Here is a 21,128-nt window from a genome sequence, read left to right on the forward strand (position 1 = left end):
CTCACCGCCTACAGAATTCAAGGTAATGAGCGGCAGCCTTATCTCCTTTGTCCGTCGGCGTCCAAACGTACCGTGTGATAGTCAAATTGTTTCCCCGGCGCGACGTAGCAACTCTGTCCTACGACGAAATTTTGTCTGCATTAGATGCATATTTCAAAGAATCAGTCAATGTAGTTGCCAAACGGTATACGTTCTTTCGTACAAAACGTACGGCCGGTCAGACTAATAGGGAGTGGGTTGCAACCTTGCAAGGCCTTACTAGGGATTGTGCTTTTGAGTGTCAATGTGGACTTCCTTATTCAGATACTATGGTGCGTGATGCAATTGCACAGAACATTTCTGATGTTCGTATAAGGGAACAGATTTTGAAACTAGTCAATCCCTCCCTTCAACAATTGATGGACATATTGGATCGGCAGGACACACTTGACTTTGCTCAGGAATCATTTGAAACTTCGGCACCCGTGTGTCAGGTGAACCGGCCCGCCGGGCGAACTGCACGGAACAGTAAACAGTCCACGTGCCTGGCCGCGCCAAAGCTGCCTGGCTCTCAGCCACGTGTACCACGCCATCAAGCAAATGCAGTGAAATCATGCCCGCGGTGTGCTACTAGACATTCGCGTGAGAATCGCCCGTCACGCCAGGCTATTTGCTTTTTCTGTAATAAAAAAAGGACATGTTCAAAGTGTTTGCCAGAAAAAGCTCCGATCGGAAGCTCAAAACCATTCCAGGCCCTTTGCTTCCCGCCGGAATCTGACTCGAACCAAGGATACTCAGGCTCGCGACGATTCGCCCATGGAAATTCATATAGTTCATACCACTCCGCCCAGTGCCACACACTCTAACAGTGACTGTGTTTGTCCCACAAATAGTGTGCGTCGACATCGCCGGAAATCCCGTCACGTCACAAGTGATTCTGTACCAGTGTCAGTTCACGTTGCACGAGACAGTCGCTCTGGTCGTCAGCAGGACAATAAACTTTTTGTGGACTTGGACATTAACAGCAAAGTGATACCATTCCAGCTCGATACCGGAGCTGCAGTTTCATTGATCAATCACGACACGTACAAACAGCTGGGCACACTTCCGTTGCGTGCCGCAAATGTTAAGTTAAGTAGTTATTCAGGACAAGCGATTCCTGTGTTAGGACAGTGCAGCCTTCTTGCAACATACAAAGGACAAACAAAACTTGTATCATTTTACGTCCTTCGTTCTTCTTCTGCAGTGAACTTGTTTGGTTTCGATTTATTTCAGTTGTTTAACTTGTCTATAGTAAATCAGGTCCTATCAGTGAACCAGACTGTGCCTTCAGCCAGTGTTTCTCGTCTATGTGAAGAATTTGCGGACATTTTTGCACCGGGCCTTGGTTGTGCTAAGAACTATAAAGCACATTTGGAACTGAAAGTAAACAAGCAACCGAAATTTTTCAGAGCGCGCAATGTTCCCCACGCATTGCGTGATGCGGTCGCAAAAACATTACACGATTTGGAATCACAAGGTGTAATTGAACGTGTGCAGGCTTCTCTCTGGGCATCACCCTTAGTAATTTTGCCAAAACCTTCCGGAAAATTGAGACTGTGTGGACTTCAAGGCAACAGTGAATCCCCAACTAGTGACTGCAACTTTTCCTTTACCCTGCCCGGAAGATCTTTTTGACAAACTGTGCCCGGGTAAATATTTTTCGAAGTTGGATCTAGCAGATGCGTACTTGCAAATACCGGTGGATGAAGAATCCCAGAGCGGCTTGGTGGTTAACACGCATCTTGGTTTGTACCGATTCAAACAACTGCCATTCGGGTGTGCATCTGCCCCTGCATTGTTTCAGCAATATCTACAAACTGTTTGTGCTTTGGTCCCTACTGCAGCAAACTATCTGGACAATATTGTGATCTCTGGAAAGACGGAAGATGAACATTTAGCCAATCTCAGAACATTATTTCAGGTCTTGCGACAAAATGGTCTTCGCTTGCGGAAGGACACATGTGTGTTTTTTGCTCGTGACTTACCCTATCTGGGACATGTACTCAATGCCCAAGACATACATCCCAGTCCAGAGCACCTCCGTGCCATACAAGACTTTCCTTCACCACAGAATTTGAAGCAGCTACAGAGTGTGCTGGGAAAAATCAATTACTATCTCAAATATGTGCCACATGCCTCTTCCATTTCAGCTCCGCTACATCGCTTACGCCGTAAGGGTGTTCCATTCGTCTGGACGACGGAATGCGAACGCGCCTTTCACCAGTTGAACGGCGTTGCTTTCCAATACTTGCCTTACGCCATTCGATCCCCGGAAGCCCCTTTTGTTGATGGTGGATGCATCGGATTTCGGGATCGGTGCTGTGCTTGCGCACAAAGATGGTTCGCACGATCGCCCTATTGCCTTTGCATCCAAATTGCTTTCGTCTGCGCAAAGAAATTATTCACAGATCGAGAAAGAAGCACTGGCTCTCGTATTTGGTGTTACAAAGTTTCATGATTTCTTGTATGGTCATCACTTTACCATCATCACCGACCACAAACCTTTGACATCGCTTTTTCATCCGACCAAGCCTGTACCTCCACGTACAGCACAGAAATTCATTCGCTGGTCTATTTTCCTCTCGCAGTACCGCTACGATATCTTGTATCGGTCCACTGCTAAGCACGGAAACGCCGATGCGTTGTCCCGTTTGCCTGTTGCTGAGGATGGAGCATTCGATTCCTCCAAACTTGCTTGCATGTTCATAGATTCGGAAACCGATGATGTGGTCGAATCGTTTCCGATTGATTTTCGTCGTGTAGCTACAGCCACAGCTGCTGACCCTGTCCTTGCTACCGTTCTGCGTTTTGTTGCTACGCAATGGCCCTCGTCAAAGTCACGGATCGAGGATCCGCTGGTTCGCCGATTTTTTCCTCACAAGGAGAGACTTTTTGTACGACGTAGTGTTTTGCTGTTGCGTTCTGATAATGATCAGTCCAGGGTCGTGGTCCCACGTTCGTTACAGTCCTCTGTCTTACGGCTTCTCCACCAAGGACATTGGGGTGTAGTGAGGACAAAACAACTTGCTCGTCAGCACTGTACTCGATTCGGAATCGATGCCGCGATTACGAATATGTGCTCTTCTTGCATGGTGTGTGCCGAACAACAATCAGCACCACCGCGGAAATTCTTTGCATGGCCCAACGCCACTTCCCCTTGGCAACGCTTACACATCGATTTTGCTGGTCCCTTCTGGAATGCTCGATGGTTGGTTCTCGTCGATTCATTCAGTAATTTTCCTTTTGTTGTCCGGATGTCTTCCACGATGACATCTGCCACCATCCAAGCGTTATCCGCTATCTTTTGCATTGAAGGTCTTCCACAGACTATTGTTTCCGACAATGGCCCACAATTCATGTCCGCAGAATTTCAGTCATTCTGCAAGGCCAATGGCATTCAACATCTGACGTCCGCGCCGTTTTCGCCACAGTCAAACGGTGCCGCTGAACGATTGGTCAGGAATTTCAAGTCACAGATGTTGAAGCTGAAAGAGTCGCATTCTCGGGAGGACGCGTTATTGCTCTTTTTGTCCTCGTGTCGCTCTCAGCCTCGAGATGGTCGCTCCCCGGCTGATTTGCTTCACGGTCGCCCTCATCGCACTTTGATGTCTTTGCTACATCCGCCGCATCAGGTTCCTGTGCAGCGGCAGACACCTGCTTTTGCCCCAGGCGACGTTGTCTACTACCGCAACTATCACGGTTCGCGGCGTTGGCTCGCAGGGCGCATTCTTCGCTGCCTCGGCCGCGCTATGTATCTGGGTTTGGGGGCCTCTGGTGGGGTGCGTCGGCATCTCAATCAGCTGCGCCTCTGTCGTCGCACGGGATCTGCCGCTCCCCGTCTGCTTTCAGCGACGGTGGCGTCCGGTCAGCGCCCTGGGGACCCATCTACTGGCTTGCCTCAGCCCCAGGTGTTACCGACGCTGCCTTCCATTTTGCCCCATGGCGACGCACCGCCGCCTGTTCTCCTGCCGGCGACGCCCGCAGTGGACGTGTCGCTGCAACCGCCGGGCGCCTCCCTGGGTCACGCGCCGCCGATCGCTTCCCTTGACCAGTTGTCCTCCGCCATGGAACTCTTGCCTGCTCCGGACCATATGTCGTCTTCGCCCGTCGGATGCCCCGGCCCGATGGAGGTCGACCCTTCGCCCCTCCTGTCTCTCTACGGCCGCATACACCTCATGTTGGCGTGCACCCTGAAGCAGGTTTTCAGGCGTTTCCTAGCTCCCCTCGGTCCGAATGGCAGGGTGCGGATAGCACAGCCTCACCTGTTGTTAGGCTCCCCACCTCGTCGCATACGCCAACATGGGGTCCTCTCCACGGCAGGCGGAAGCCTTATGCCACAACCGTCCGCCGATTTGTGGGGGAGGAATGTGGTGTCACCGCCAGACACCACGCTTGCTAGGTGGTAGCCTTTAAATCGGCCGCAGTCCGTTAGTATACGTCGGACCCGCGTGTCACCACTATCAGTGATTGCAGACCGAGCGCCGCCACACGGCAGGTCTAAAGACATTTCCTAGCACTCGCCCCAGTTGTACAGCCGACTTTGCTAGCGATGGTTCACTGACAAATTACGCTCTCATTTGCCGAGACGATAGTTAGCATAGCCTTCAGCTACGTCATTTGCTACGACCTAACAAGGCGCCATTACCAGTTACTAGTGATGCTGTAAAACATGTACCGTCAAGAGCGATATTCACCAATTATGGATTAAAGTTAAGTATTCCAGAAGATACATACTTTTTTTGCTAGTCTCAATTCCTTGTCCTGTTCCAGACCTCACGCCAGCCTGTGAGAGTTTAAACGCGTGCCTTTCGGCTTCCTCATAGTGGGTTGGCTGTCTTGCCAATCCGCAACAGACAGTTTGCTACTTACCATGAAGATGACACAGTGAGATGCAGACAGGAACAATTAGAGGTCACAGAGATTGTACAATAACCTAGGGATTTCGAAAGGAAGGAGGAGGCCATGAAATTGAGTATCTGGATTCCAGTGCTGAAAAAGATGCGTACCAGCCTTCCACCATGGGGTGGTAGCAACAGCAGACAATTGCAGTCGACAATGGCCAGTCACACTCGGGTATTAAAAACATGTGACGTCACGCCATTGCACAGAAGCATGTGTAAACAAAATTTTGCTGCTGTCAACAGCGAGCCAGATGGTGCACTGGACACTCAAAGAAGCTATGATCCCCCCCCGAAAATGTTCCACACAGAGGGGGACAGTATATTAACCCGGAATGTTCTATTAATTGAAAAAAGAAATTATTTTAAAAAATGTCTAGGATGGTGTAACAGGAATATGGAGAGGATAGATGGCTACTCACCAAATAGAGGAGGTGTTGAATCACAGACAGATACAATGAAAGGGAACACTACAAATAATTTCAGCTTTCAGAGAAAGTCCTTCTTCAGAAAAAGAATTCTCACCCAACAACTCGCACACATGTAGATATTGTCATGAGTACTAAGGTCCAACGGTGACTGTGTCTGATGGGTGCAGCTGTCTAGTTGGAGTGGGTAGTAGGGGTGAGGATGCAGTTTGGGATGGGGAAGGAGAGAGACAGCAGCTGGGTAAGGATGGGGGAAGGTGCTAGCACTGCTTGTGGGAGTATGCAGGGAAGGCTACTTGCTGCTAGGTGCAGAGTCAAGAGGCTGTACTCAGTGGGATTGGGGAGTGGAGGGGGCAGGGTGAGGAGGGGGAAAAGGAGAGAAGAGAATTAGAGAACAGGAAAGGACTTGTAGGTGTACTGGTAGTATGAATGCCTGTGTGTACTGGAGTGGGAATAAGGAAGAGGATATGTAAGAGGAGGACAGGGACTAGCATATGTTGAGGCAAGGAGGGTTACAGGAACAAAGGATATGTTGTAGAGAGAGTTCCCAACTGGACAATTTACGGAAACTGGTATCGGTAGGAAGAATCCAAATGGCACAGGCTGTGAAGCAGTCATTAAAGTGGAAAACATCATGCTGAGCACCACATTCAGCAACTGGATAGTCTAGCTGCCTTGGTCACAGTTGGCACTGGCCATTCTGCGGACAGACACAGCGTTAGTTGTCAAGCCCATGCAGAAAGCAGTACAGTAGTTGTAGGTTAGTTTGTAAACTGTGTGGCTACTTTCCTAGGTAGCCTTGTCATTGATGGGATAGGAGATGCCTGTGACAGGACATGAGTAATAATAGTGATATGATGTATTGGACAGGTTTTGCATCCATGTCTATTGCAGGGATATGAACCATGAGGTAACAGATAGGAGCAGCTGTGGAATAAGGGTGGACAAGGATACTGCTTCTGTTCCGTGGGCAGTGGAATACTACTGTGGAAGGGATGAGAGAATAGTGGGTATGACATTCCTCATTTCAGGGCACAATGAGAGTTGGTTGAAACTGTGGCAGAGAAAGTGATTCAGCTGTTCCCTTCCTAGATGGTACATAGTCATGAGTGGAGTGCTGTTTTGTGGAGAGACAGTGTGTATTTGTGAGGTGGTAAGTGACTGGAAAAACAAGGCACAGGAGATCTGTTTCTGAACAGTGCTGGTAGGGTAATTTCGTTCTGGAAAGGCCTCAGAGCATCCCTCTGCATATTTGGAGAGGGACTGCTTGACACCACAGTTGCAATGACCACTGGTGCTAGGGTGTAGAGAAAGAACTTCCTGGTGTGGAATGGGTGGCAGCTGTCCAAGTGGAGGTATTGTTATGATTGGTAGGTTTGATATGGACGAAATACTGATGTAGGCATCCTTGAGTCTGAGGTCAACATTGAGGAAGGTGGCTCGTTGGGCTGAGGACGAACAAGTGAAGCGAATGGGGGAGAAGCTGTGGAGGGGTTTGAGAGTCTGAATGGTTAGGAAGGATTCCTCTTGATTGCCCATGAAAAGGTTAGCATAGACTGTAGATGCATATCGTTGTACCATGGATTTGTATGTGTGTGTGTGTGTGTGTGTGTGTGTGTGTGTGTGTGTGTGAGAGAGAGAGAGAGAGAGAGAGAGAGAGAGAGAGAAAGAGAGAGAGAGAGAGAGAGAGAGAGAGAGAGAGAGAGAGAGACTTCTGAAGAAGGACTTTGTCCAAAAGCTGCAAGTATTTCTAATGTTCTATTTCATTGTGTCTGCCTGTGACAATGGCTTCTCGACGTGGTGAGCACCAGTCTGTTGCTGGCCAAAGTGGCCGTGCAGTTCTAGGCACTGCATTCTGGAACCGCGAGACCGCTCAGTCGCAGGTTTGAATCCTGCCTCGGGCATGGATGTGTGTGATGTCCTTAGGTTAGTTAGGTTTAACCAGTTCTAAGTTCTAGGGGACTAATGACCTCAGAAGTTGAGTCCCATAGTGCTCAGAGCCACTTGAACCAATCTGTTCTTTCCATTTTATTGTTAAAGAAATTATTTGTATTCCTACAGGTGCTTCTGCACAATGCCTTTTTTGTGTTCAACTTTGCGCATGCACATTGATTTCCAACAGTGCAACTACACATGCACATGTGTGCATGCGTAATTTCCCGGCAATGGTGGCCATGCATAAAGCACATTGCCAATTGCCTTCAGTGGGAATCTTTGCACTTTTTAACAGATGACAGGCAGTTGGGGCCCATATGTGTTTGATTGTGTAGTGTGTTGAGATTATGCTGTAGAGTGATTTATGTACAACAATATCTGTTGACTCCAATGGAAGCATGCTTAAGTTTATAGATGATAACAGACAAAGAAAAAAAGTCGTGTGAAGATAATTTGAAATAAAATTCGACATGTGTTGCCCTGAGTGTGACATATTAGGTATAAAGGTTCTGTAAAGAGTAAGAAATCATAAGTTTCAAAATTCGATAACTAGGAAGAATAAGTCGAAAAAATTTATGAAAGTTGTACATATATGAAAACCGTGGACAAATATTCATGCTATGGTGACTTAGGCACAACAACTAAGGAGCCCGACATCTGAACAAAAGAAGTGATGGGGTATGTGCAGCTCATCAGTGAACTACTAAAAATATAAATGAAGCACACAGATGATGAAAAAAGATATGAAACTGAAAAACACAACCTCTATTTTAGTGGATTCTGGCGTCTATGAAATACCTACATTTGTCGAGTCTGAGAATGTCAATCTAAATCATATTTCATGATGAAATACATACGACACATTGAAAGTAAATTACCTTTTACATAATGACTAAGAAATTCTCTTAATTATTCCTCAGTTTCAGGAATAATCACTTTTCCTTTTAATTATTTATTTATTCATGTTCCACTGATCCAGTGTGCGAGAGAATTGCATGGGTATGGAACACATTATAATTATACATGACAACAGTACTTATAGGTGCTAATAGACGCAAATTGTAATATTGTACAGGAACAAAATATGCCAGTAATTACATGCTTATGCATTTCCTACAGCGAAAAGACATATAAAACAATCCTACAGCAAAAAGACATATAAAACAATCAAATAATAAATTACAATTATTCCACGTTACAAATTTTATAGAATTGAAATGCTTTGTTATGAAATGAGGAATAAATAATTCAAACAAGTATGTAGTCATTAGCTAACAAAATTTTATTGCCAGCCTTATCTCTGCAGTTTCTCAAGCAGAAAATCTAAAATCTCCTTGTGACCTCCTCCTGAAATTTGCAGACAAAACATTGCCATCACTTTGTATTTCTTGTACCTCTGTTGTTTATATATCTCTCTATCACTTTCTTTTTTTGTCACCTTTTCATCACAATCTCCCAAGGAAAGAAGGGAATTTAGAGACACAATAAGGCAACATGTGTACACGAGAACCCCCATGCAAACAAGCATCTTTTCCACAAATTTTTGTGCTTGCCCTTTTATTCCTCTGCATTTGCGATTGCACATGACGAAAGAGGCATTGTGTTGGCATACCTCACAGGAGATGAAAATGAAACTGTGATGGGGAACATGAAAAGGGAAAAGCGATTAAAAAGGAAGCCACATGATAGAATTTTGCAATGAGCAAAATTTCATCACTTGGGATAAGAAAGATGGCTGCATTACACGGGATGGCCTGGACACAACAGTAGGTTTCAGATAGATTATGGATTAGTACGACAGCAATTTAGAAACTAGTCTTTAAGCTACAAAACATTTCAAGAAGCACATCTGAAATCTGAGCATAACCTACTCGTTATGAACTGCAGATTAAAATTGGAGAAACTGACTGAAGAGAGGAAATTAAGGATAAAGGAACCAGATATGCTGCAAGAACTAGTGCTTTCTGAGTATATCAAAGGGAGCATTAGAGAACTATTGACTGAAAAATGCGAAAGGAACTCAATACAAGATCTACACCTACATGCATACTCCACAAGCCACCATATGGTGTGTGGCAGAGGGTACCCTGCACCATTACTAGTCATTTCCTTTCCTGTACCACTCACAAATAGAGCTAGGAGAAACGACTATCAATATGCCTCCATACAAACCCTAATTTCTCTGTCATATTTGCGGTCCTTACGTGACATGTCCATTGTTGGCAATAGAATCATTCTGCAGTCAGCCTCAAATGTCGGCACTCTACATTTCCTCAACATTGTTCCTTGAAAAGAACACCACCTTTCCTCCAGTAATTCCCATCCGAGTTCCCGAAGCACACCCATAATAAGTGTGGGTTGTTCAAACCTACCAATACCAAATCCAACAGCCAACCTCTGAATTGTTCCGATATCTTCCTTTACACTTTCGTAAAATTCTCCCAATAAACCAAAGTTAACCATTCACCCTCCTTACTACAATTCTTACACGCTCATTCCATTTCCTACCGCTGTACAACACTACACCTAGATATTTAATCGACACAACTATGTCAAACAGTGCACCACACCACTAATGCTATACTATAACATTATGGGTCAATTTTTCCTACTCATCTGCATTAACATATATTTTTCTACATTTAGAGCTAGCTGCTGTTCATTACACCAACTACAAACTTTGTCTGAATTGTCTTTTATCCTCCTACAGTCACTCAACGATACCTCCCCATACACCACAGCAACATTTACATTCTATACTCTGCACACCACCACCCGGTGCATGGCAAAGGGTACGCCCCACCGTAGCGGTTATTAGGGTTTCTTCCTGTTCCATTCACATATGGATTGTGGGAAGAATGACTGTCAGAATGCCTCTGCCCTTGCAGTAATTATTCTAATCTGCACAATCTCTGTGTTATTGATACATAGCAGGTTGTTGTTTATTCCTAGAGTAATAATCTAAAGTCAGCTCTTGAAACTTGATTAACCGACTTTCTTGGGATAGTTTACTTCTATCTTCAAGAGGGTTCCAGTTCAGCTCATACATATCTCTGACATGTATTAAGCAAACCTGTGACCATTTGTGCTGCCCTTCTCCGTATATGTTCAAAATCCCCTCTCAGTCCTATCCGATACGGGTCCTGCACACTTGAGCAATATTGTAGGACGGGTCACACGAGTGATTTGTAAGCAATCTCTTTTGTGGACTGATTGCACTTCCTCAGTATTCTAGCAATAAACTGAAGTCCACCATCTGCTTTATCCAAGACGGAACCTACCGTATGTGACCGTTCCATTTCATATCCCTACAATGTATGAGTTGGCCAATTCCAATAGACACACACTGATATTATAGTCATGTGATACTACTTTTTTTTCATTTTGTGAAGTGCAAAATTTTACATTTCTGCACATTTAAAGCAGGTTTCCAATCTCTGCACCATGCTGAAATCTTACCTAGATCTTACTGAATATTTAAGCAGCTTCTCTGAGATAGTACTGAATTATAGATAAATGCATCATTTGCAAAAACCTGATTTTACTATTAATATTGTCTATAATGTCATTGACATTTAACATAAATAGCAAGGGTCCCAACGCACTTCCATGGAACACACTTTAAGTAACATCTACATATGTCGTTGTCGTGGTCTTCAGTCCTGAGACTGGTTTGATGCAGCTCTCCATGCTACTCTATCCTGTGCAAGCTTTTTCATCTCCCAGTACCTACTGCAACCTACATCCTTCTGAATCTGCTTAGTGTATTCATCTCTTTGTCTCCCTCTACGATTTTTACCCTCCACGCTGCCCTCCAATACTAAATTGGTGATCCCTTGATGCCTCAGAACATGTCCTACCAACCGATCCCTTCTTCTGGTCAAGTTGTGCCACAAACTTCTCTTCTCCCCAATCCTATTCAATACTTCCTCATTAGTTATGTGATCTACCCATCTAATCTTCAGCATTCTTCTGTAGCACCACATTTCGAAAGCTTCTATTCTCTTCTTGTCCAAATTACTTATCGTCCATGTTTCACTTCCATACATGGCTACACTCCATACAAATACTTTCAGAAATGACTTCCTGACACTTAAATCAATACTGGATGTTAACAAATTTCTCTTCTTCAGAAACGCTTTCCTTGCCATTGCCAGCCTACATTTTATATCCTCTCTACTTCGACCATCATCAGTTATTTTGCTCCCCAAATAGCAAAACTCCTTTACTACTTTAAGTGCCTCATTTCCTAATCTAATTCCCTCAGCATCACCCGACTTAATTAGACTACATTCCATTATCCTTGTTTTGCTTTTGTTGATGTTCATCTTATATCCTCCTTTCAAGACACTGTCCATTCCATTCAACTGCTCTTCCAAGTCCTTTGCTGTCTCTGACAGAATTACAATGTCATCGGCGAACCTCAAAGTTTTTATTTCTTCTCCATGAATTTTAATACCTACTCCGAATTTTTCTTTTGTTTCCTTTACTGCTTGCTCAATATACAGATTGAACAACATCGGGGAGAGGCTACAACCCTGTCTCACTCCTTTCCCAACCACTGCTTCCCTTTCATGCCCCTCGACTCTTATAACTGCCATCTGGTTTCTGTACAAATTGTAAATAGCCTTTCGCTCCCTGTATTTTACCCCTGCCACCTTTAGAATTTGAAAGAGAGTATTCCAGTCAACATTGTCAAAAGCTTTCTCTAAGTCTACAAATGCTAGAAACGTAGGTTTGCCTTTCCTTAATCTTTCTTCTAAGATAAGTCGTAAGGTCAGTATTGCCTCACGTGTTCCAGTGTTTCTACGGAATCCAAACTGATCTTCCCCGAGGTCGGCTTCTACTAGTTTTTCCATTCGTCTGTAAAGAATTCGTGTTAGTATTTTGCAGCTGTGACTTATTAAGCTGATAGTTCGGTAATTTTCACATCTGTCAACACCTGCTTTCTTTGGGATTGGAATTATTATATTCTTCTTGAAGTCTGAGGGTATTTCGCCTGTTTCATACATCTTGCTCACCAGATGGTAGAGTTTTGTCAGGACTGGCTCTCCCACGGCCGTCAGTAGTTCCAGTGGAATATTGTCTACTCCGGGGGCCTTGTTTCGACTCAGGTCTTTCAGTGCTCTGTCAAACTCTTCACGCAGTATCATATCTCCCATTTCATCTTCATCTACATCCTCTTCCATTTCCATAATATTGTCCTGAAGTACATCGCCCTTGTATAGACCCTCTATATACTCCTTCCACCTTTCTGCTTTCCCTTCTTTGCTTAGAACTGGGTTTCCATCTGAGCTCTTGATATTCATACAAGTCGTTCTCTTATCTCCAAAGGTCTCTTTAATTTTCCTGTAGGCGGTATCTATCTTACCACTAGTGAGATAGGCCTCTACATCCTTACATTTGTCCTCTAGCCATCCCTGCTTAGCCATTTTGCACTTCCTGTCGATCTCATTTTTGAGACGTTTGTATTCCTTTTTGCCTGTTTCACTTACTGCATTTTTATATTTTCTCCTTTCATCAATTAAATTCAATATTCCTTCTGTTACCCAAGGATTTCTACTAGCCCTCGTCTTTTTACCTACTTGATCCTCTGCTGCCTTCACTACTTCATCCCTCAAAGCTACCCATTCTTCTTCTACTGTATTTATTTCCCCCATTCCTGTCAATTGCTCCCTTATGCTCTCCCTGAATCTCTGTACAACCTCTGGTTCTTTTAGTTTATCCAGGTCCCATCTCCTTAAATTCCCACCTTTTTGCAGTTTCTTCAGTTTTAATCTACAGGTCATAACCAATAGATTGTGGTCAGAGTCCACATCTGCCCCTGGAAATGTCTTACAATTTAAAACCTGGTTCCTAAATCTCTGTCTTACCATTATATAATCTATCTGATACCTTTTAGTATCTCCAGGGTTCTTCCATGTATACAACCTTCTTTCATGATTCTTAAACCAAGTGTTTCCTTCTCTCCCTTTTCCTACACTCGAATTCCAGTCACCCATGACTATTAAATTTTCGTCTCCCTTCACAATCTGAATAATTTCTTTTATTTCATCATACATTTCTTCAATTTCTTCGTCGTCTGCAGAGCTAGTTGGCATATAAACTTGTACTACTGTAGTAGGTGTGGGCTTCGTATCTATCTTGGCCACAATAATGCGTTCACGATGCTGTTTGTAGTAGCTTACCCGCATTCCTATTTTCCTATTCATTATTAAACCTACTCCTGCATTACCCCTATTTGATTTTGTGTTTATAACCCTGTAGTCACCTGACCAGAAGTCTTGTTCCTCCTGCCACCGAACTTCACTAATTCCCACTATATCTAACTTCAACCTATCCATTTCCCTTTTTAAATTTTCTAACCTACCTGCCCGATTAAGGGATCGGACATTCCACGCTCCGATCCGTAGAACGCCAGTTTTCTTTCTCCTGATAACGACATCCTCTTGAGTAGTCCCCGCCCGGAGATCCGAATGGGGGACTATTTTACCTCCGGAATATTTTACCCAAGAGGACGCCATCATCATGTAATCATACAGCAAAGCTGCATGCCCTCGGGAAAAATTACGGCTGTAGTTTCCCCTTGCTTTCAGCCGTTCGCAGTACCAGCACAGCAAGGCCGTTTTGGTTATTGTTACAAGGCCAGATCAGTCAATCATCCAGACTGTTGCCCTTGCAACTACTGAAAAGGCTGCTGCCCCTCTTCAGGAACCACACGTTTGTCTGGCCTCTCAACAGATACCCCTCCGTTGTGGTTGCACCTACGGTACGGCTATCTGTATCGCTGAGGCACGCAAGCCTCCCCACCAACGGCAAGGTCCATGGTTCATCTACATATGACTACACTTTATCCAAGATAGCATGCTGTGTCTTTCCTTGTAAAAAGTCCTCAATCCTGTCACAAATTTCACTGGATGTCCATATGATCTTACTTTTGACAATAACTGTAGGTGCGGAACTGAGTCAAATGCTTTTCGGAAATCAAGAAACACTACATCTACCTGACTGCATTGATCCAAAGCTTTCATATGTCTTGTGAGAAAAGTGCTAGTTGGGTTTCACTTGCTCCATATTTTTGAAATCCATGCTGGTTGGCACTGAGGAGGTAATTCTGTTCAAGATATCTAATTATGTTTACACTCACAATATGTTCTAAGATTCTACAACAGATTGATGTCAAGGATATTAGGTGGTAGTTGTGTGGATCACTTCTACTAACCTTCTTGTACACAGGTGTGACCTGTGCCTTGTTCGGGCACAGTTTTTTGTTCAAGGGATCTACGATATATTATAGTTACAGGAATAGCTAACTCGGCTGCAAATTCTGACAGAGATTCCATCAGGGCCTGGAGCTTTGCTCAATTTTAATGATTTCATGTGTTTCTCAACACCATTGAAACTAATACTTATTTCATTCATCTTTTCAATGGTGCTAGGATTAAATTGGGGCTATTCTCCTGAGTTTCCCTTTGTAAAGGAACATTTGAAAATGGAGATCAACATTTCAGCTCTTGTTTTGCTACCCTCAATTTTAGTTCATGTCTTATTCGCTATGGACTGGACACTAACTTTGATGCTACTAACAGCTTTACACGTGACCAGAACTTCTTTGGATTCTGTGAAAGACCTCTTGACAATATTCTGCTATGGTAGTTATTGAAGGCAGCACGCATTGCTCTCTTGACAGCTAAACGCATTTCATTCAGTACCCCTCTATCTACAGCCCTAAAGCTTTGTTTTACACCTATTATGCAGTAATCTCCGTTTCTTTACGAGTTTCCTTACAGTGACTGTATACTATGGAGGATTGCTCCCATTATGAACTGTTCTATTGGGTACTTACCTATCCCGTACATGGTCAACTATTCTTTTAAATTTGATCCAGAGTCCCCCTACACGCCCATGCCTTGTGCTGAAAGTTTCAAGTTCCTCAGTGAGGTATTACACAGCTGACTTTTATCTAGTTTACTCAACATTATCTTTCTGCTTGTTTTAGTTGCTTTTTGTACTTTGGTAATCACTGTTGCCACAACCATGTTATGGTCACTGATAATTTCGATGTGGATATCCTCAGGTCTAATATATTTCCATCATGAGAGAGGTTCCTATCTGTTCTACGTAGTTTTCAGAGTTTTCATTTAGTAGAGTTTCGCAATATGTTTTATCATGCCCATCACTAACAAAACTGTAATTTTCCCAATTAATTGATGGATGATTACAGTATGATTGGGGAACTTACTTACAAGTGAGTTGACGTTTCCTCTAACTTTTCAGTTACATCGAGATGAGTCTGGTGGGTGATAGAAGGGTCCAATTATCATTTTATGCCCAGCCCTGATACTGAGTGCCACATGCAGCTTCTATTTCCATCTCAGTGGCTTTGAGTTTCTTGTCTACTGCAACAAATACACCACCTCCATTTCCCATTTTCCAATCCTTTCGATGAACACTTAAATTTTTTCCCCCAAAAATCTCGCTGCCATCAATTTCAGATTCATCCAGCTTTCTGTACCTAGTATTATGTAAGCTTCACTGCTTTCAATGAGCGCTTCAAACTCTGGCACTTTGTTGCAAATGCTGTGGCAGTTAACCATTAGGATTTTAATACTCTCACCTTTTGGGGGCTTTTCTTTCAACCTTAAACTGATACTTCTGGGTTTCCTACAGCTATCTGTACCTGGATTGGATGGAGTGTCTCCTAATTTAAAAAATCTATTATGTCAGCTACTTGAGTAGCAGCCTCCGACGTGTACTGCACACCTGATCTCTTTAGGGGGACCCTACAGTTCTTAACCCTATGGCATTAGTCCATGAAGTCACAGACTAGCTTGTCAAAGAACTTTCAAAGTCTCTGGTTCCATCCTTCCACTCGACTCAGAACCAAAGGGCCACAATCAGTTCTTGGGACAATGCTGCAAATTGTGAGCTTCGTTGAAACTCTATGTGCTAGGCTGATCATCTTAATCTTCTCTGCCAGTCACTGGAATTACTCAAGAATGACCTCGGTGCCCCGAGGACAAGCATCATTTCTTCCAATCTGCAGTTGGTTGCACCCTGTTCCCTCAATGGCTGCCAGAATAGCCTCTTCAACATGCTGAATGACGCCCCCTGACATATAAACCGAGAGCTCCTGATGTCCTTTCCTGTCCCTTGCTGCCATTTCCCTAAGGGGTACAATCATTCACCTCACATCTGAACTTCCGACAGTTAATAGACCCCTACCCTATTTTTGTTTGCTTCTTCCTGACACCGGACAATACAGGTTTCCCCAAAATAGGTGACGTGAGTCCCACTGCCTCAATTTCAGTGAAAGACAGCACCTCAAACTTGTTGGTTAGGCGGATCGGTACAACACTCAGAGTCGGTACAACGCCCTGAATCCTCCCTGGTCCCAGTCCACCACGTACAGGTCACCTAGATCTATCATTGACACATTATTCGCGGTCTACTGGACAGGTAATAACAAATCCTATACCTTCCGCAGAGGAGACAGGATCCAAAGGAGAGGACAGTACCTGAGGTACCTCTCGTACAGTTATCACAGGTACACGATTCTCGGGAGCCCTCCCAGCACACCGATTCACAACAGCTACCAATCTTTTGACAGTAGTCACAGCGATTTCCAGCTCCTTACTAATGTCAACTAACTCATCCCTTGTTTGAGAACAGCATTCACAGTGGAACCGCATTCATGAGCAAACAGCCATAGCCTGCTGCCGCCAGATCATTTATATATGTAGAAAATAATAGTGATCGTATCATACTTCCCGGGGACCTGCATGACAATACCCTCGTCTCTGATGAACACTCACCATCAAGGACAATGCACTGGGTTCTGTTACTTCAGAAGTCTTCAAGCCAGTCACATATCTGGAAACTCATTCCATATGCTCGTAACTTCATTAACAGTTGGCAGTGAGGCACCATGCTGAATGCTTTACAAAACTCTTCAAATAATGAATGATTAAATTATGGAGAAAAAAAAACCACCATCACCCACTTTTCTATAAACATTAATGGTTCAGATGGCAGGCCAGCGTTAAGCAAAGATGGGAAGACTGAAAGAGATAAGAAATGTGCAGAAATGTTATACAAAGGAAACAAACTTCACCTTAAAGACAATATCACAGAAACCAAGCACGAAGCAGATGAAGATGGGATGAAAAATGTGATACTTCTAGAACAATTTGACAGAGCACTGAAAGACCAAAACTGAAACAAAGCCTCAAGGGTAGATGACATCTCCAAAGAATTATTGAGATTCTTGGGAGGACATATCAAGTAACAACACTATTCCATGTGTTATACAAGACACATGCGACAGGTGAAATACCCTGAGGTTTCAAGAAGAATGTAATAATCCCAACTTCACAGACAAAAGATGAACACATTAATGTTGATTGGAACGCATTCCTTGAAATTATGAAGGTCATAAGGATAAAACGCAAGAACCGAAAAATTATTACAACTTGTACAAACACCATGAATGAAACTTGCCTGTGTGTTGTATCTCCATTCCAAATAGAGGCCACCAACACAAACTAAATTGAACAGGTGGTTCTTTGTGCATAGAGCCATCAAAGTATGATAATTAATGCACATTAAACTTATTTTGTCTCTGGTGTGCTACATATCCAAGGGACTTGCTTGCTGACTCTGCAGAATGGTTGATAAAGTGTGCTAAAGTAATTTATGAAACTGTAAATCAATAATAACGGTAGTGCCAGTCTCAGACTGGTACACGCTTCTGAAGTTACGACAGTGGGGTTAACTGTTGATTTACCTGTGGCGTGGAAAAATTATGCATATGTTTATAACAATATAGTGAGTATATGGAAATGATCAATATTATGGTCTGCAGAGTCCAAAATATTAACTCCCTTGTGAGGAGTTGTAGACAGCATGCTACCTATATCTAAGTTTAAAAACAGTGTCAATTATGGCAATTTATCATTCAGAATGCATATTAAGCTTTGAGAAGTTCACCGCCTGGGCATTCTTTAGACTGAAACACTCATAGATTTTACGTGCCAGTAACTAACATACAAATAAATTAGTAATGAGTTACATTTCTCCCACAGGACAGGACACTGACAATCAGCAGTTCGTATATTACACAATTAATATTGTTACAAAAGATTCATCAGCGGTGATAAAAACAACGTCATGAATTTCTTACCAATTACGTCCAAACGCTTGCGATTGCAATATTATATCATCTTACACATCGACGGTTGACTGAAAGCCTAAGGATGAATATCGGATTGTTACATGTAAGACTAAAGCATGCATAAAGCGCTGTTAATGACATTTACAAAGAAACGAGCGATTAAATTTCCTAGTAATAGAAAGTGGGATTTCGAACTTACATTTTCTTACAGAATTAACATAGATACTTGAAATTTTATTGGCTAACTAATAAAGTTTCAGTTTCAATATCGAAAATCTTGTATTACTATTGTTATTATTATTCAATATTATTATTTACCCTTGATCCTTCACTCGCTGCTCTCCAAGGTACGTAACGCATATTCCCATCCATTCTCTCGAAATATGAAATTACTAATTGACAAGCAGGAACATTTCTTTCCCAGTTCTATCCATCACAGTTGAAACACTTGCACAACAGACTCTGTAACAATCGACATTACTTTATAACATTAACCAGGACAGCAAACAACAACTTTAATCACTACCTTCTGCCTTATTAGTATTTACCGCCAAGTCAAAGTTATTAACCAAACGAATCAATCACAGCCATGATCACAGCAGTACATGAATATCTGTGGAGTCAACAGCATCAGCATGAAGTAGGAAAATCTAAGGAGTTAGCCTTCCATTTTATTAGGTTTTCGTGTGTATACAATTTAACCAGCAGTAAAACAAGTTCCATCTAAATTATTTAACAGTGAACAAATTCAAATATAAGATTTTGTCCTCAACATACCGTGCCTCCCGACCATATGATTTTGAGTGGGATTCTTAAGACAGGTTCACGTATGCAACAACAGTGACGCCATAGTTAATAGCCTACTACAGCAGCACCGCAGTTGCCAGCTGTCAGTATCACCAATGAAGTGCTCTAACTTACTTCATGCCACAAAAAGTTCAGCTTGGCCACACTTCGTGACGCCACTTGCCTTCCACGACTGCTCCCTGGTGCCTTTATTTCGAGATACGAGCATTCTATAGCAGTTAGCGCTGAATAATTGCTGCTGTACTCTATTTGATTTCAATGTGTTTTGATTTTATTACTGAAAAAAGTCAAAACAGTGATCGGCAGGTACACTTTCGCAGTTTCTGGAACTAAAAGAACAACAACTAATATTACTGTTTGTGAGACCGAGCACTATATAAATTGTGGATTATATGTGAGAAATAGCACCCGAGTCTTATGTTCACTATTAAATTAAAAATTAGTTATTCGGCTGCCTACATCAACGAATACGATAAAATTCTAAAAATCTTGAAGGAGTAACAGGCCTGCAGAAAAAATTTACATAGTTTGCCATAGTAGACAGCATTTTTGTCTTCGTGTGTTATTCTTTATATAAATGTGTTCGTGGCCTCTGATATATCACTGCTCGGAGTTTGTCTTCGGTACCCACGTTTAGAATTTCACCTTACTTGCATTTAACGCTTTTCACATCTCTAATGCCATAACCTGCATATAACAGTATAGTCCGCGACTTTCTGGTTTCTGGGCTGGGGATACTTAGTAAACAGCTGCCTAGGTAGCCAATAAGTGCTCAGTCTGTTTCCGCGTCCCGTACTGTCTAAACTACCATCACATTTGAGTGTTCTATCGTGTATTACGCGAGCGAAACTACAATTGACTAACATCTGTGCTGTTCTCATAACGGCAGAAACACCTAGAAGGCGCCAATTGTCTAACAGATAGGCAATGGACTTAAGTTTTATAGTGTACTCTTTCTTATAATGTGAGGTAAATTCAGTCAAGTCGGTATGCGACATCGACAAGGCACAGCAACATAACGTAGCTGCCGTATATGCGCTTTCAGTCGAATTGACATCGCAGTATTCCTTGTGAGCTGCATGGCCAAAGGTCATTAACGCTGTCGCCGACTATAATATCTGCAAATATGATTTCATTTGATCCAATACTAAAAAATGTGCAGCTATGTACATTATGTATGTAGATTAAAATGGAAGAAACTGCAAAAAGGTGGGAATTTAAGGAGATGGGACCTGGATAAACTGAAAGAACCAGAGGTTGTACAGTGTTTCAGGGAAAGTGTAAGGGAACAAATGGCAGGAATGAGGGAAAGAAATACAGTAGAAGAAGAATGGGTAGCTTTGAGGGATGAAATAGTGAAGGCAGCAGAGGATCAAGTAGGTAAAAAGACGAGGGCTAGTAGAAACCCTTGGGTAACAGAAGAAATATTGAATTTAATTGATGAAAGGAGAAAATATAAAAATGCAGTAAATGAAGCACGCAAAAAGGAGTACAAACGTCTCAAAAATGATATCCATAGGAAGTGCAAAATGGCTAAGCAGGGATGGCTGGAGGACAAATGTAACGATGTAGGGGCTTATCTCACTAGGGGTAAGATAGATACAGCCTACAGGAAAATTAGAGAGACCTTTGGAGAAAGGAGAACCACTTGGCTGAGTATCAAGAGCTGTGATGGAAACCCAATTCTAAGCAAAGAAGGGAAAGTGGAAAGGTGGAAGGAGTATATAGAGGGTCTATACAAGGGCGATGTACTTGAGGACAATATTATGGAAATGGAAGAGAATGTAGATGAAGATGAAATGGGGGATATGATACTGCGTGAAGAGTTTGACAGAGCACTGAAAGACCTGAGTCGAAACAAGGCCC

General features: G+C 42.9%; 1 long non-coding RNA gene across 2 annotated transcripts in view; it reads right to left on the reverse strand.

The window, feature by feature from the left end:
• Window positions 1-19,301, reverse strand: part of LOC126456021 (uncharacterized) — a 110,389-nt gene extending 91,088 nt beyond the window's left edge. The window contains exons 1-2 of one of the 2 annotated variants that reach the window (XR_007585362.1): window positions 19,233-19,301; window positions 18,774-18,917 (exon numbers count right to left, since the gene is read on the reverse strand). This is a non-coding gene — a long non-coding RNA (uncharacterized LOC126456021). Of the gene's footprint in view, window positions 1-18,773; window positions 18,974-19,232 lie in introns of those variants that run through there. The other variant, XR_007585361.1, reaches the window with a different exon arrangement.
• Between the last annotated feature and the right edge of the window lie 1,827 nt (window positions 19,302-21,128).

This window comes from Schistocerca serialis, chromosome 2 (assembly GCF_023864345.2).
Source record: "Schistocerca serialis cubense isolate TAMUIC-IGC-003099 chromosome 2, iqSchSeri2.2, whole genome shotgun sequence".
NCBI classification, from domain to species: domain Eukaryota; kingdom Metazoa; phylum Arthropoda; class Insecta; order Orthoptera; family Acrididae; genus Schistocerca; species Schistocerca serialis.